Source organism: Mirounga angustirostris, unplaced genomic scaffold, assembly GCF_029215605.1.
Source record: "Mirounga angustirostris isolate CCGP_5_RB_7025 unplaced genomic scaffold, mMirAng1.0.hap1 SCAF_9, whole genome shotgun sequence".
Classification (NCBI taxonomy): domain Eukaryota; kingdom Metazoa; phylum Chordata; class Mammalia; order Carnivora; family Phocidae; genus Mirounga; species Mirounga angustirostris.
Genome location: NW_026991717.1, coordinates 122,260,894 through 122,276,674, shown reverse-complemented (window position 1 = coordinate 122,276,674; position 15,781 = coordinate 122,260,894).

The following is a 15,781-nucleotide window of genomic DNA, read 5'->3' as shown; positions in this document are numbered from 1 at the left end:
TTAATGAATGTGTACAGAATGAAGTTGTCTTCATGTACTTATTTCTTCAACTACGCCATCTCTATGTTTTTGCTTTACCCTGTTCCTGGCATCCTGTGTGTTTAAATCTTCATGCCATCTTCTTTTTACAATTAATATAGTCATTCTAGTGTTAGAAATTTCCCTAATGAAAGCTACATGACTAAGTTTTTTGTCAGTCACTTTGTAATACAGAGTTGTGAAGTATGTGGGGGGAAATAAGGGAGGGATAGGAATGTGTGGACAGAGAGTACAGCCTTCACAGTTCTCCCCAAGGCAGTTTTATGGTTTGCTAATGAAGCTAAGCCTCAGGCCCTTCACTTGCAATGTGTTTATATAGTTGTATATTTTTGCAAAGTTTACATAAGTGAGGTATTTTAACCACAATTGGTTAAATCAACTGTCTTTACATCCTGACTTTTATTCTTTCATACTTTTGTGTTCAGTGGTATTGGAGAGCAGCAGATATTTTTAGTAGAAATGCATTTAGTTCAGGTTTAATGGGATGTATTTATGTTATTTGCAGTCACTTATGCATAGTTAAGCTACTGTTAGCTGTCCTGGTGTGGAATTGTTTCTAGGAATATCGCCCTCTATAACAAATCAACTGATACTGTGACAGCAAAGTAGAGGACCAAAGGACTAAAGATGTGATTGTGGAGGAAAAATAAGGTTGGAAATATATATAAAATCAGAAGCTTACTGCTGGATTATCCAAACTTAGATGGAAGAACATTTGACATCCCTCCTAAAACTTTATATTGACTTTAATGAGTTATAAAGTTGAAAGAAAATCTTCTAAATGATCAATAATAAGAAATTTTATTCCTGTTTGCAATTTTATATAAAAGACTATTATCTTTTTATTTGATATTATTATTTATTGTATTATGAAGAGATGATCAAAGAATATACAGTCACAGAAATTTAAGAAATGTATCCTGTAGTTAATTAATAAAAAAATACTTTGCTATTTTTCTGGATTTTGTGATGTTTGTGGTATTTCTCAGCCTTTAAAAATTTGTAATTTGTCATGATATCTTTTCAACATTCTGAATAACTATTTACTTTTGTACCTAATTTTTGTATTTATAACTACATGTTCTTTTTCTTAAAGAGGGCCCTCCCAAACTATAGAAACTTCCAGCCTCATAAAACCTGCATTTATTCCTGTGTTCTCTCTTATGCTACCTTATTCACTACAAAGAACTGGTAAAGTACTCTCCAATTTGCAAGCCGAAGTCCTTGGATCTTCAAAGTCAACAAAACTCACATCACATGAAACTTCTATTTTCAGTAACAGTACTGCTCCTCTCTCCTTGGGGGTAGGTAGGATGAGGAAGAGGGAGACCAGAATTTTGGCAGGTGAAACTGCTTACCTGATCCTGACAATGACAAAGATTGCCAGCCTGTCAGGCTGGGACAGTCTCATCAATCAATCTGTGTTTGAACTATTAGCACTGTCAGCTTCCTCCTAAAAGATGACAATTCAAGGGTAGCTTTCCTCACCTGCTGAAACTCCCTCAGTCGAAAGAGCAAAACACTTAATCAGAAGGAGGGGCAGGAATGCACATCTCTGGCAACAGAACTGGCCCCATCTACTTTCAGTCTACAGAGCTTCTTATACTAATTTTTGCATGACTGTGAAAGTGATCCTCAGCAGAAGTCCTCAACTTGCTGGTACAAGAGCTAGGGCAGGGCTTGCGTCCTCTGCCTTGGAAGGGAGTGGTTGTGATGCCAGGAATAGGAGGGTTAGAGCAACTTTGCCCAAATACTCTCACAAATGATGTCTGATTAAAAATAACAACAATAAACACTTGCCCATATTTGTTTATACATGCATTATCTTTGCAGGATGAGCAGAAATGAATGGCTGGCTGAGGGTATTAGAAATGAAAACTAGCTATTAAGCTTTGACCTCACTTGGTAATAGGAGGAAGACCATAATGGACTGTCTTTTGGGGTGTAAGGATTATTTAGATCTGAAAGCAGAGCTGTAATTTTTTACCCTAATGCAAATAAAGTAGATGTCTAGAGAGTGTCATGTAACCCCTGGTATTATTAAAAATAGAGTATTTACACGATTTGAAGAGAAATCACAGTGCAAGTTGAAACTACTAGGAGTTCTGGTAGCTCAGATGGTGTTATTTCTATAAACTTTCCCAAAAATCCATTCTGTTGATGGATTTAAAACATTTTGGTGCTTATATGTTTATTCTATTGTTTTGAAAATAAAGAGCTGGGGGCACCTAGGTGGCTCAGTAGGTTGTCAACTCTTGATTTCAGCTCAGGTCATGATCTCCGGGTTGTGGGATCAAGCCCTGTATTGGGCTCCGAGCTCAGAGGGGAGTCTGCTTGAGCCTTTCTCTCCCTCTCCCTCTGCCCCTCCCCCTGTGCTCACTTGCTCACTCACTCTCAGATAAATAAATAAATCTTTAAAAATATATAAAGAGCTGAAAATCTGCTTCACAAATTTCTATTTCTTTTAAAGGTCATGATAGCTTATCTCTATCAGGAACCCTATCATCCATGTGCCTTAGTTTTATTTTTATCTGCTATAGAAAGAACAAAGATCACATTTTGGGGTGAAACAAGGGAAAAGCATCTCAATTGACCCTCTCCTAAGTCCTTTTCTCTTTACCTCCACTTCTAAATCACAGAGAGAATTAAAAATGTGCCTGCTGGCCACTTACATTAATGAAACTGCTAATGTCTGATGCAGGAACATCACCTCCATATGCTCTAGATACATATATGAATAGATGCACATCTGCCCTGAATGTCAGTGTAATCCATGTAAATCAAGGATTGGCTTTAAAATCCTCATTCCCAGAAACCTGAGTTAAGAAGTATTGAAGAGATATGGAACATGAACAAGCTGTCCTTTGGCGTCAAGATCAGACACAGAGTTGTCTGATTAAAAATAAACTCTCAATTGTTTTTTTTAAAGAAATTTATCTTTACTGTTAAAGGGGGTCCTTATTGGCCTGCTTTACAGCTTTATGATTTCCTTTAAAGCAAGACCACTGTAAAAGAGGCATATTAGTTCCATTCTTTGTTTCTTATGTCATTTCAGCCAACTGGTTATATTCATTAGCATTTATGCTTGCTCTAAAACAGTTGTTTTCAACTAAGGGTAATTTTGTTCCCTGGAACATTTGACAATATCTGGAGACATTTTTGATTGGGGGATCAGGTAAGGTGTTGCAACTAGCATCTAGTAGGTAAAGATCAGGGATGCTGCTAAATATCCTACCATGCACAGGAAAACCATCAAAATGAGGAATTATCTGGCCCAAATTGTCAATAATGCTGAGTTTGAGAAACCCTGGTCTAAAACAGTGCACATAAAGTAGAAAAAGTGAAGTCTTTTTGATGATGATGTGTTGAAAGTCTTATAGGCAACCTGAAAATGCATCCCTTCTACCATGAGCTTCCAAGCCTCTTGTGCCATTGTTAATTATGGCTACAACAACTGGCTCAGGTAAAACAGGTTCTGATTGCTGAACCCTATTTTCATTTTCACTGAGAAAGAGAAATGGGTTGGGGTGGACATCTTCACCTCTGCTTGCTCTTCTGTGATGGAATAATCTAGTTGTTGTTTTAGAGGAATCAGGTAGGTATAAAATCTGCCATAGCTTAGGGCAAGTAAGTGTATCTGTAATTTTTATAATTTCCATAAGTAAACTAGAGGTCTGATGTCCCTTGAATTTGTTGTTATACAAAAATTCTTATCTATCACTATTAAGTAAATATTGTTTGTTTCAATTAGTAATAGTACCTTATAGATTAAACTCATTATAGAAATAACAGATGACATTATTTAACAATTTTTTACAGTCCATATGGATGACTAAAAGTAACTTTGTGGAATTGATAGGAATGTTTATGGAATAAATAATCACTGTTAATGTTGGAGGGGTTTGACTGAATTAATCTAAGTGTTTTTGAGTTAAAGATCCATTATTGATTTGGAAAATCATACAACCATACTCATCCCATTGGCATATGTCTCTCCATTATGCTTAGACCTTGAAGAAAATCTAGTTTATTGAATTCTGGAATGACTTCTGAATTTCACAACTACAGTGGGATATCAGAGGAAAACTGGAAAGATAATTGTAACACCAGAAATTGGTCCTGTAATAAAGAGACTAAATAAATGAGCATTATTCATCCTATGTATATAACAGTGATATGAAGTTACTTAGAGTATGGAAGATTTCATAAAGGACAGAAATAAACTAATATCTGTTCCTTTAGAAAGCAGAGCAAAAGAAAGTGAATGATTGACAAATTAGAAGGGATAATTTCCTGAGAGTGGGATGGTCAAATGTTAACATGTTACTGAAGGAAAAATTGTCTCTTTTTTAGAGTTTTTAAAAACCAGAACATTTAATTTATGTTCAGTAGTTTAGATATTCTTTTAATTGTAGCCTGTGTCAGTTTCTAATGGCTGCTGTAACAGATTAGCACAAACTGGTTGGCTCTAGCCAATAGAAATTATTCTTTCACAGTTCCAGAGTCCAGAAGTCTGGAATCAGTATCTTTGGGCCACAAATCAAGGTGTTGGTCAGCCAACTGGTTATATTCATTAGCATTTATGCTATGGTGGTAGGGAAGAGGTGGTAGGGAAGAATTCTTACTTTGCCTTCTTCAGCCTGAATTCCTTGGTTTGTGACCACGTCACTCCAGTCTTCAAGGCCAGCATCTTCAAATCTCTTTTTGCTGTCTTCTCATTGCCTTTTGTGTGTGTGTATGTGTGTGTGTGTGTGTGCGTGCACACTTGTGTGTGAAATTTCCCACTGCCTTTCTTTTACAAGAATCTGTGAGATGGCATTTAGGGTCCACCTGAATAATCCAGGATAATTTCCCCATCTCAAAATCCTTTACATAATCACACCTGCAAAGACCCTTTTTCCAAATAAGGTAATACTTAATAGGTTTCAGGGATTAGGATTTAAAATTCTTTTTTCAGGAGGGGGGTCTTTTTTTTTTTTAGCCAACCACACAAATTGAGGGATAAACTGGTTGCCTGCTTCATGGGTACCTTCCAGCGTTAGGATTTTGTGATCCAAAGATTGTGACCTTTGGAAATTTGCTTCCGCCCTCCCTGAGCCTTGGTTTTCTCACTTATGAAATGAGCCCAATGATGGTATTTAGGCCAATAAGATTGTTACAAAGATTAAATGACTCAATACAATTAAAATATTTAGAAATTTACTGTTATATAAGAAGTTCTCAGTAAGTGTCAGCTATCAGTACTTGTTGGTGCTGTTTGTGTTGATAAAAAAGGATTATGTGAGAAGATAACTGGGTACTTGCTTGGTGGCCTATGATATAATCCACATTTCTTTACTGTTACTTTATTTTGCTTTGACAAATTTAATGAAGGTGAGTCACAGAAGTAAAGTGGTGACTTAGTGTCTACAGAATGTGTTTAATCTGCTTTGTGGAGTTCATTTAACTTTTTCTACAATAGGGACAGACTAAGTTAACCCCTATATTGAGAGGGCAACTCAGAAACCAAGTCTTATAGAGCTTCCCATTAAGAACAATAGCTTTAGGAATAGCAGAGATGTAGTATTCTCTCAGAGAATAAGTTATTCTATACTCTGAAAATGTTTGAGTCACGTTTTCAACTTTTTATGGACGTAAAATCTCAGATTTTTAGATTGTAACAGAAATCCTTTCCTGCTAAATTTGAGTACCATCCTTAATAACTTGGCTTGTTTAATATCAGTCTCCCATTCAAGTTAGCCTTTCTACCTGTAACACTTTAGATTGTCCTTTCCACTCCCCCCATCATTACTGCAGTATAAGAACATCTAATTTGTTAGTAATAAAACAACATATTGTCTACAAAACCTTTTCTAGCTAAAAGTATTACTGGGCTTTCTAGTGACATTCTGTGTTCTCACACAAATTAGGTTTCATCATTTTGAAGAAGGAACCACTGGGTGTATTGCACTAATTGGGAGGGGACATAATTTCTTCCAGGGGCTACATTATGCCATTGACAGAGACAATGACAGGCAGACTAAAAAATAATATTAATTTGTTTTCCATTATTAATATGATTTAAAAAAATAAGATTTCAAATAATGTCAAGGGTGCACCAATGGGAATACTTCCATTTTTTTCTGTGCATTTCACCAAGAAATAACCACATATAGCTCAAGTGCAGTTGCAATCTGTAGACCTTTTGACATTTGAAATACTATTAGGTTAAGTAATATGAAACTGCTGTTTTAGTAGGTCAAAAAAGGTTGAATGTGGTGCTTTCATACAGTACAAAGTAAACAGACAGTACCCCTGTGAAGGAGCTCAATTTCCCAGAGCTATTAAATGAAAGTAGCTAGATGAAACATTCAAGTATATAAGGAAATTTTTGCATTTTCAAGTTACTGATATTTCTCCCAATAAATATAAACTGGGTCCTGTTTCACATCCTTTCCTTTAATGTCAATGATTATGGGAACATGCATTATTAAAGGAAGGGAAATGAGCAAAAGAAATTCATAGTACGGAAAGCTAGGTAAACAGAAAACAATGAAAACTGCAGATTGTTATAAACTTTGTAATCATTTCTGTTTGACAATGTTTATCTCTTTAAATGTTTATCTTCTTATCCATTTTTATTTCATTTTTATGTGTCTCACAAAGTTGGATATCACTCAATGTTTAGCTCTTTGGTATCTGAACATGGCAAGCAGATTGCCCTGGCATTTTTATATACTGTAGAAAAAGAAAGTCATTTTCATTTATTGAGATTTATTATTTGAATATGTTTTCCAATATAGCAAAGCACACCTACAAAATTTAATGTACATGCATATGCAAGTACACTATTCCAGCATAGCATCAGGTAAAATTTTATACTTTCTGTTGGAGAAGATGCAGGCACTTAAATAGATGCACACACTTCTGCCCTCCCACCCTCCACACTTTCCCTTAGTGATCAGTTGATATGGGGAAAGGTATTATATTTTCCATAAAACCCTCCAAACATCCATTCATCACTTTCTAGGCTGGGAGTTGTTCTGGAATGGTAAGTAGTTGGGAAGATGGAAAAATCTCTAATGGAAGAGATTATTACCTTTGGGGAATGTTTGATGACTCAGGGAAGGAGAATGACTTTAAGGAACAGGCACACAGACCTATTATTATGGGTTTCACTAAGAAGTTAAGTTTTACATTCATATGATTTTTGTTTTTTTATGGCAAATATCATGATTTTCTTGTATTAATGAAGCTTCCCTGTGAGAAATTTCACATTAAGAAACACATCAGCTTGTCATTGATCAATTCCATGAGTTCCTATCAGCTTTTGTTCTACCACAGTTGTCCAATTCTTATGACCTAGTTGGCAATTTCATGTTGTACCTTGTAGCACATTGCATTTTGGGATGGATGTAAATGAGTAAACTTAGACCACCTCATAATTTAAAAAGCAATCTCACTCTGAGTCAACATGTGTACTGCCTACCATTAAAAATGGGGGAAAAAAGGAAATGACTGGTTCAATAATTTATGAAAAGTGTTACAGTTTTATTGTTTATGCATTTTTTTTACAACACCCATCACTGTAGCACCAGGGTATTCAGATGAAAAATTGGATTCAAGCTCAAAAATGATGGGGGAGGAATGTCTGTTTTCCATTTCTTTCTTAGCGGCTTGACAGATAAATGTCACGGTGAGTAAAAAGGTAGATATAAGAAAATAAATCAATTAGCTAGCTAATTTATATGATACTTTCTGTAGGCAAAGAGACATCATAGATATTTTGGGAAAATCAAAGAAACCTGACCTGAACTTCCCTCAAAATTACATGGAAAGCAGGGAAGTAGGTGAGGGTGATAGAGATCAAACAAGATTGGTCCTGAGTTTATATCTGTTGAAGCTGGTTGATGGATACACGGGATTCCTTATTCTCATCACTCTACTTTTGCATATGTTTGAATTTTTCCATAATAAGTTTTCCTAAAATCCCAGGATTTTACTATTTCCCAGCAGGAGTTGATACTCCAAATATGGAAATAAGAATGTTCCTTTTTGCATGTATACTGCAGGCTCTATATTTCATAAATATTTCCTATTTCCATAAAATCTTGATATCCACATCTTTCTTGCAGGAACTTAACAAAATTTTCCAACTAATAAACATATTCAATGTTTCTGACCCTGCATCCTATACACTATCAGGGTAATTTGTCATGAGAAGACGAAAGTAATAAAAATCACAAAGAAGCAAGAGGGATACCCTAAGCTATTGACTAAAGAGAACTGGAAGAATGAAAATTTGGATTCTGAGTTACTCAACCTATTTTTTCTCTGTAGCAGCATAAAGGTTCCAAAGGCTACCATATTAGATCGTCACTAATTTGGAATCTCAGTACGCTTTATGAGCTTGCCTTTGTGACGTACCTAGAGAACCTAAAAATGAAATGAATGGCTTGAAATCACACAAGTATGGTAGTGTAAGACTAGGATTGACCTGATTACTCTCATCCCCATCACTGATTATTCTTTAACTGGATGTGAACAGCATTATCAAGAAGAACTTCCTACCTTCCATGATATGTCCATAACATTCAGATATTAAGATTGAACTTGTACATACTAACTTTCAATTATAAAAGGAGAGAAAATATATATTTAGGTCCTTGTTCCTAGCTGTTACTGGTAGAATTTGTCAGAACAAAGTTTTAATCAAACTTTTTTTCATTTTGTGTAAACATAACAACTTTATCATTTATCAAGAAAAGATTATCTATACCTAAATAACTTAGTCCCAAGGTAAAAAAAAAAAAATACATTGTATGTATAACTCTAATAGAGATTATTTTATCAATAGTCTCTACTAGCATAATACATAAACATTGTTTTGAACTTGTTCTTTATTATCAAATACCACATTTCTGAATTTGATTTTGCAGTACTATATTTAGTGTGGCTTCATTAACACTTTCTTGACTCTTGTCCCACATAGAATTGGCTAATTCTTCTTTTATACCATACTGTACGCTGCAACTTTCTTTATTATCGCACCTATAACATGAGTTCCCTTCTTTAGTTTACATGTTTGTCCCCCTCTACTGGACTCCAAATTTGTTTGAGACCAGTAATCCTTTTCAATGCCCAGCAAAATGACAAGCTCTTTGTAGGTTTTAATAAATGTTTGTTGTAAGTAGATTGGCAAATTAAATAAATGTCTTCTGGTGGCTGATCTTTTGAGTGAATTTGAGCTTATTTTATTATGTAAGCAGATAATTTTGGCTTTTTCCTATCTCTTTTCTCACATGACCCATATCCTTTCACTGGGGCTACACATAGAAGAGGAAAATATTTTACCCACTGACTTCCAATTTCTCATCCTTTCATTGAACTAATCTCTATATTCTTTGTGTTTCTCTGCTTTCCCAGTATTTAATATATTAATTAATAGATCCAATATCTATTGTGATCAGCGAATCAAATGTTATTGAATGTGCACTGCCCCCCCAAACCCTTATTATATTCATTCATCTAAATCCAGCCTTGTTTTCTATTTTTCTGCCTTATCCCTTTTCTCCCCCGCCCCTATTGCCTCTTAGTCCCTTCTAGAAGAGTCGTTTTGTTTAAAACAAAACAAAACAAAACAAAAACCAAATAGCTTTGATAGCTCTTTTAAGACCCATAGTTCTGAGGTCCCATGGTAGGAGAGAAATATTTCTATGTCAGGTGAGTACACATTCTCTTAAATAAGATACAAAGTAGTTGGCAGGCACTGGATTTTGTTGAGGCTTCAGTCTGACAAACACATTGTCCATTAAAATGTCAGTGGTTTTCCTCTTTTGCTATTGAGCGTTTCTCTACCCCATTCTGGTCCAAAAAAGCTTAGGAGATCAATTGTTTTCTAGGATCAGGGATATTTGTGTAGATTTTCTTTCTAGTCTCCCTGGAATCATGGAAGATGAAGGAGTGGTTACATGGTGAATAATTTATAGAGTTAAGGAACATTCCTCTCCAAAGGGCTCTCAAACAGGTTCAGTTCAGGGTTGAGTCTGGTTAAAGATTCGGGTTCATTATTATTATTTTTTAGGCACAGTTTGTGCATCCCTAATAACCACCATTACAGGTAATCTTTCTTGTTTTCCACTAAGTAAACAAAGGTTCCTTAAGGTCATTTAGAACAGGTTGGTAATTCATACTAAAATCAGATCTGGCCTGCTAGGGTTATTTTTTTTCCAGAAGTTTTTATTAGAGGGAATCTGCTGATACAAAGAGGTCCAAATAAACTTACCAGCCAGGACTGCTTTTTATTTTGAATATTTTTAGAATGAGACTAAGTTTTTTAAAAACATGAATATATCAGCCACCAACATGAGATAAGTATGGGAAGACAGCTTTAGTTCCATTTTGTAGGTAGAAGATCAATCCAGAGGTTTGTTTCTGATCCTATGGGCCTATATGGTCCCAGAAACAGATTCTGTCTCTGATGTTTGAAGTCCGCTAGAATAAGATATCTCTTGATAAGAGGTGAATGCCAATTTGCTGAGTGAGCTGGTATTATTTAACATTTATCAAGAAGAAATTGAGATACTAGGGCTAAGGAGTTCAGCATCTTAGATTTGTGTATCATTTAGTTCATTACTGATACAAAAGTCATGAGGGTATTGGTTTTATTTTGGGAAAGCAGATTTTGAATGTTTAAATCATGATAGAAAATTCTCCTGAGAAAACAAAATAAGAGTATTCAGGAATTTGTACACATCTATTTTTAAAATAATCATTTAGCTAAGTGGTTGTATCTTTATAAAAGACTACAAGCATCCGTCTAATAAATGAGGCTGGATTTTAAAAATAGATTTGAATTTCATGCCTTATATTTTGTCTGCAGAAAACAAACAAATGCTTTCCTGTCTACTACCTTTTAGAAAAGCATAAGGTTTTACTTAATTGTACAAAAAAAAAAAAGTGTCTTCAAAATTGAAATGGAAACAGAGCAATAATTTATGATTATGGTATTCTGCCATTAGCCCTGTTGGATGGTTTTATGTATTTGTTACATATTAACTTATTCTAAACTATTATTTTAAGAGCACCATGGCTTAAAAAGGTTTTGAGAGATTGTCTTATTAGCCTCCCTCCCTCCCTTGAAAATAAGCCCACTGATAACATTTTCATAACCTCCCTTGGTAACATATCTCATTGTATAGTCATCCTCATTGCAGGTATTTTATCCCCATATGAAATGTGGATTTTTTTATGCTACAGTAATTCTATTAGTTTCACTATCTCCACTGAGATTAGAATATCTAGCTTATTTTCTCTGTGCATTAGTGTCTACCAATTCTTGAGGAGTGGCACCCTTTGCTCCCAGTAGGAACAAGGTACTATTGCCTCTGGAATTGCATGAACCAGCATGAATCTTAATATATTTTGTCATGCTCTGTTCATGTACTCAGTATATGAGTGAGGCAATGTATAAGTGATTTTTTAAAAGGCAATTGTAAAGCCGTTTATAAAAAATGGCCTATTTTATTTTAAAACTTAATGTCAGCTGGTGGTTTCCTATGAGCTATAGAGTGGAACTAAGTAGAGGAAAAGCTGTTCCAAAGATGATGACTTTTTGACTGTTTTCCTTTGTTTCTTTTGGTCTGCTACATGGGGTCAAAGTTTTAGGGAGAAAGAAGACATTGAGTCAAATTTTAGGAAAAGAGGATGCGTTCAATGTATTCATGTTGAGAGCTCCTTGTCCTGAAGGAGTTCATCTTGGGTCACTTTACAGAATGTTCTTTTCTATTCTCCTGCCTTCCCCACCACCAGCCTTAGGTGCCTCTAGAGGTTAATAAACTATTCCCCGAACTAAATAACACTCAGAGAGCCTCATAGCACCAGAGAGGTTTGGGCAGCTGGGGGTGGGCATTGGCCATCAATTTAGATCTAGAGCAGGTCAATAGCAAATGAAGGCTGTTGTCTTTAAACAGCTGTTCCGTGGCCTCTGTGAAATGAGGTGGTGGCTTCCATCCAGTTTCTGGACAGCTGTCTTCCTCACAGAAAACATTGCCACAATTGGCATTAATTGGCTCTCTTGCTCAGAGCCTCCCGCAGCCAGTTCATTGAAACTTCTCTTTTCTCCCTTCCTTTCTCCTCTCCACCCTCCTCATCTTCCTTCTCTTCATTTCTGCTTTCCCCTTCCTGTTGTCTTTTCCCTTTTCCTTTCCTTCTCTGCCTTACCAGCAGGTGGCCTGGAAACAAAAGAGTAGCAGCAGTTCCTGAGGGAAAAGTGCATTAACACCTCAGCCTGTGTTTTCTGCCAGGGCTTGCAAAGGGACCTAAGACCAGCTGTTGGGATAGAACGCTCATACCTCCCACAGCGTCTGCCTTCTCTGCCCCAGCCCTAAGCTGCTTTGCTCAAGGTGTGTCAGAGTTTACTCTGGGGTTGTCTATTTTATCCATTGAGCTTGTTTCATCACAAGGCAGGGAACACGGCTGCGTTTGTAAAATGGCTGGGCCCACAGGGAATTCTGAATGATTCAGTAGTGGTAGTACAAACCCTTCATTATTACTCCCTCTTGGGCACAACCAGGAGTTAGTAGAGACGGAAGGTCGTGCAGTTTTTGATTCCCTTCTCTGATAAGGACTGCACTATTTGGGGGGTGGTGTATATGGCAGTCATATTCCCAAACCCCAAACCAACACACCTGTCCTGACCAGACATTTTTTGATTTATAATCTATTTATTTGACAAGTTTTTAATAAAGGAAGAATTAAACTCCATTTTTAAACTATATTTAATAAATTGTTTGAATTACAAGGAATAAAATTCTGTGAAACAAGACTTCTTAAAAATCCACAGCATGAATTATTAACTCCACAGAATTCTTTGGATGCACTTTGGCTCCTTCATAAAACAATAACGAGATAGCAGTGATAGCTTCCACCCCTGAAATTTCCAAGTCTGCTCTCAAATTATCCACCTTCATGTTCTCAGTCTCAATTTGAGTCAAAAAGTAGACCAAAGGAAGACTTACCACTCACATTATTTCTCCAACCAGAAGGAAGCAATGATGGACATGATGCTCTCTTACTATAGAAAGAGAACACAATTAAACAATTTTACAGCGTTTCTGCACTTACTAAAAAACCCAAAGCATTTTGCCCTAAGCTGCCTTTGTTTAGAATTTGAAACGTTGTGTACAACGTTGTATGGAGAAATTCAACCAACATGCCACACATTGGTTTGCAATTAGCTGATTACAATGTTAATTGCTAAGAACACTTATACGGCCACGAAGATATCCAAGCCTTTGAAATGACCATATGAAATCTAAACCAGGAGCTTGAATTGGGGCAATATTAAACAGATGTGAAATCCCAGATATCCTTTGCAAATTAGAAGGTAAAATAATTTAGCACAGCTGCTTTTGGCAAGGGTTTCGATTTTCAGAGTATGACCAGGACCCACAAAACAGTTACATAAGAAAAAAGTGAGATTCAGCTTTAGGGAAAATATCCTAGCATGAGCTCTGACTCTATAGACTTCATGATCCACTTTCTCTCATCTATATGATGGGACAAATCATTCTCTGTCACCGTATGTGTTATTTTTTTTTACTTCATGGGTATATAATTACTTGAAAACCAAAATGCTGAATACTGTTAATAATTAGAACAAGCAAACTGTGTGTAAAAAAAATAGCTTTGGAGAAATGTAATTTCTAGAATGGAAAAGTTGTCTAACAGGTAAAAGAATGGCTCTCAGTTTTGTGATTCATTTATTCATTGAAAAAAGTGATGGAAGAAATCTGAGAAATGATATGAAGAGGTTGGCTATGTGTCTATTTGTTCTTCTATTTAAAAAAAGAAAAAACCTCAAACACATCTGACTTCCAAAGAAAGAAGAGAAAGAAAGAAAGAAGGAAAGAAAGAAAGAGAAAGGAAAATAAAAAGACCAAAAAAAAAAAAAGCCATTCAGATTTATAACCATTTGTAGTTTGGATGTGCCTTGAACTTTGCATTTAAAAAGAAAACATTTTTTCTGATTTTCTACCAATCCCTCTCCTTAGCTTGCCATTTCTAACCATATCTTTCTCCTTGAAAGCAAATGACAAGTGAGGAAGAATTGGTTTATAGCTGCTAAAGTCTCTGCCTTAAATGAGCACTGCTTTCATTCAAACAGGTCAAAATGAATGTCTGAGAAGGGGCAAGATTTTAAGGCTTGAACAGTGAGTGGAAACATCATTTCCTGACTCCAGACCTTCTGTCATTGTGGAGTGGGACTTCATCTGGCACTTTAGTTTTCCCTTCTACACTAGTTAAAATGCCATGTTGTCACTTCCTCTCTTTTTGTCTTTTTTTCTTCAATAGGGACATTGAGAAGATTGAGAGAATGAATAGAGTAAATGGAGATCATGTATATGAATAATATTCTTTAGCCAACAATGTATACTAGTCACAGGAAAAATATTTTTCTTTATGGTTTATATTCATTTCTCTAAGCTCTGAAATCTCTCAAAATTTAGCCCATGGAATATAAATCCAAGGTTCATAATGGGCTAAACTGATGAGAAAGATGAAAGAATCAGGTTTTTAAGATAATAGGGAATGGCCAGGGTTGTGTCAATGGGAAGGGCCACATCCAAGAGCAGCCAGGTGTACAATTCTGGGGCACCGTAGTCATATCATATTGTATGTGAATGGTGCCCCCTAGTGTGGAGCAATGCATACCCTGCCCATTGGTCCATTCAGTACATCCTCCTTGAATTTACTCCGTTGCCAGGCATGGTTCTAACTGGTGGAAGATAGCAATAGAGAAAGCAGATAGGAATCCCTGGTCTCATGAAAACTAAAAGCATTCTCACTGTATTATTATTTTTTTAAAGGCAAAAAGCACTGGGCCAACCAAATAAAATGCATATATATGCAGAATTTGGCCCATTGGCCCACTAATTAATGACCCCCTGCTCTAGGCTTTTAAATTATTTTGTAATCTTGCAGGTTATAGCCACAGGGACAAAACACAGAAATGTACTGACCACAGGTTTGCATCTCCTGCTTAGCTCATGCTTAATGAGAGCACTGTGTACACAGAAAAGTTGGCTAATTAATTTTCAATTTAAATTCTGTATCCCCACCCCAGTGTCTGTACTTACTACTCCTTCTTCCAAGAAAACATAATTCCTAGAGGTGATTGGTTAGGTAAGTGAGGAAGGAAAACTAGAATGAGGTGGGGGTCATGGCATTCTGCCAAAGCCTTGTCTGCCTAGACATCGGTCCTGGAAACCAATGGCAGAGGCGAGCCATTGAGCAATGTTCAGTGTGGCTCTTGAACCAATTCAAAGTCTGCTCCTAACCACCTACAAATTTAATTAAATTTTTTTTTCAAGGAAAAAGGAAGATTCCCTAAAGCTTCAGGTCTCTTAAGGGTTATGTTAATAGAAGCAGGGGAAGTGCAGAATTTAAAGAGCTCACTTATAAAGAAATTTATTTCTCAGTCTTATGGCATCTTAATGCCACTTGATAGAAAGTTTTAATTTAATCTGCATGTAGGCAAAATTGAACAAAAAGAAGGTCTGGTCACCTAGCTACTTTCATGGTGTCTGGAAGATTTTTTTTTTCTTTTTCTTTTCTTTTTTGCATTGGAAATTTCAGTAACACTGAAAAGAAAACTTGTATTCATTTTCTGCAAAAAGCTTTAGAGAAATGCTGTGATGGTACTCAAAGAGTTTAAAAGTTTTCCACCTCACAACTCACTTTGAATTTTCTTAAATAAGAT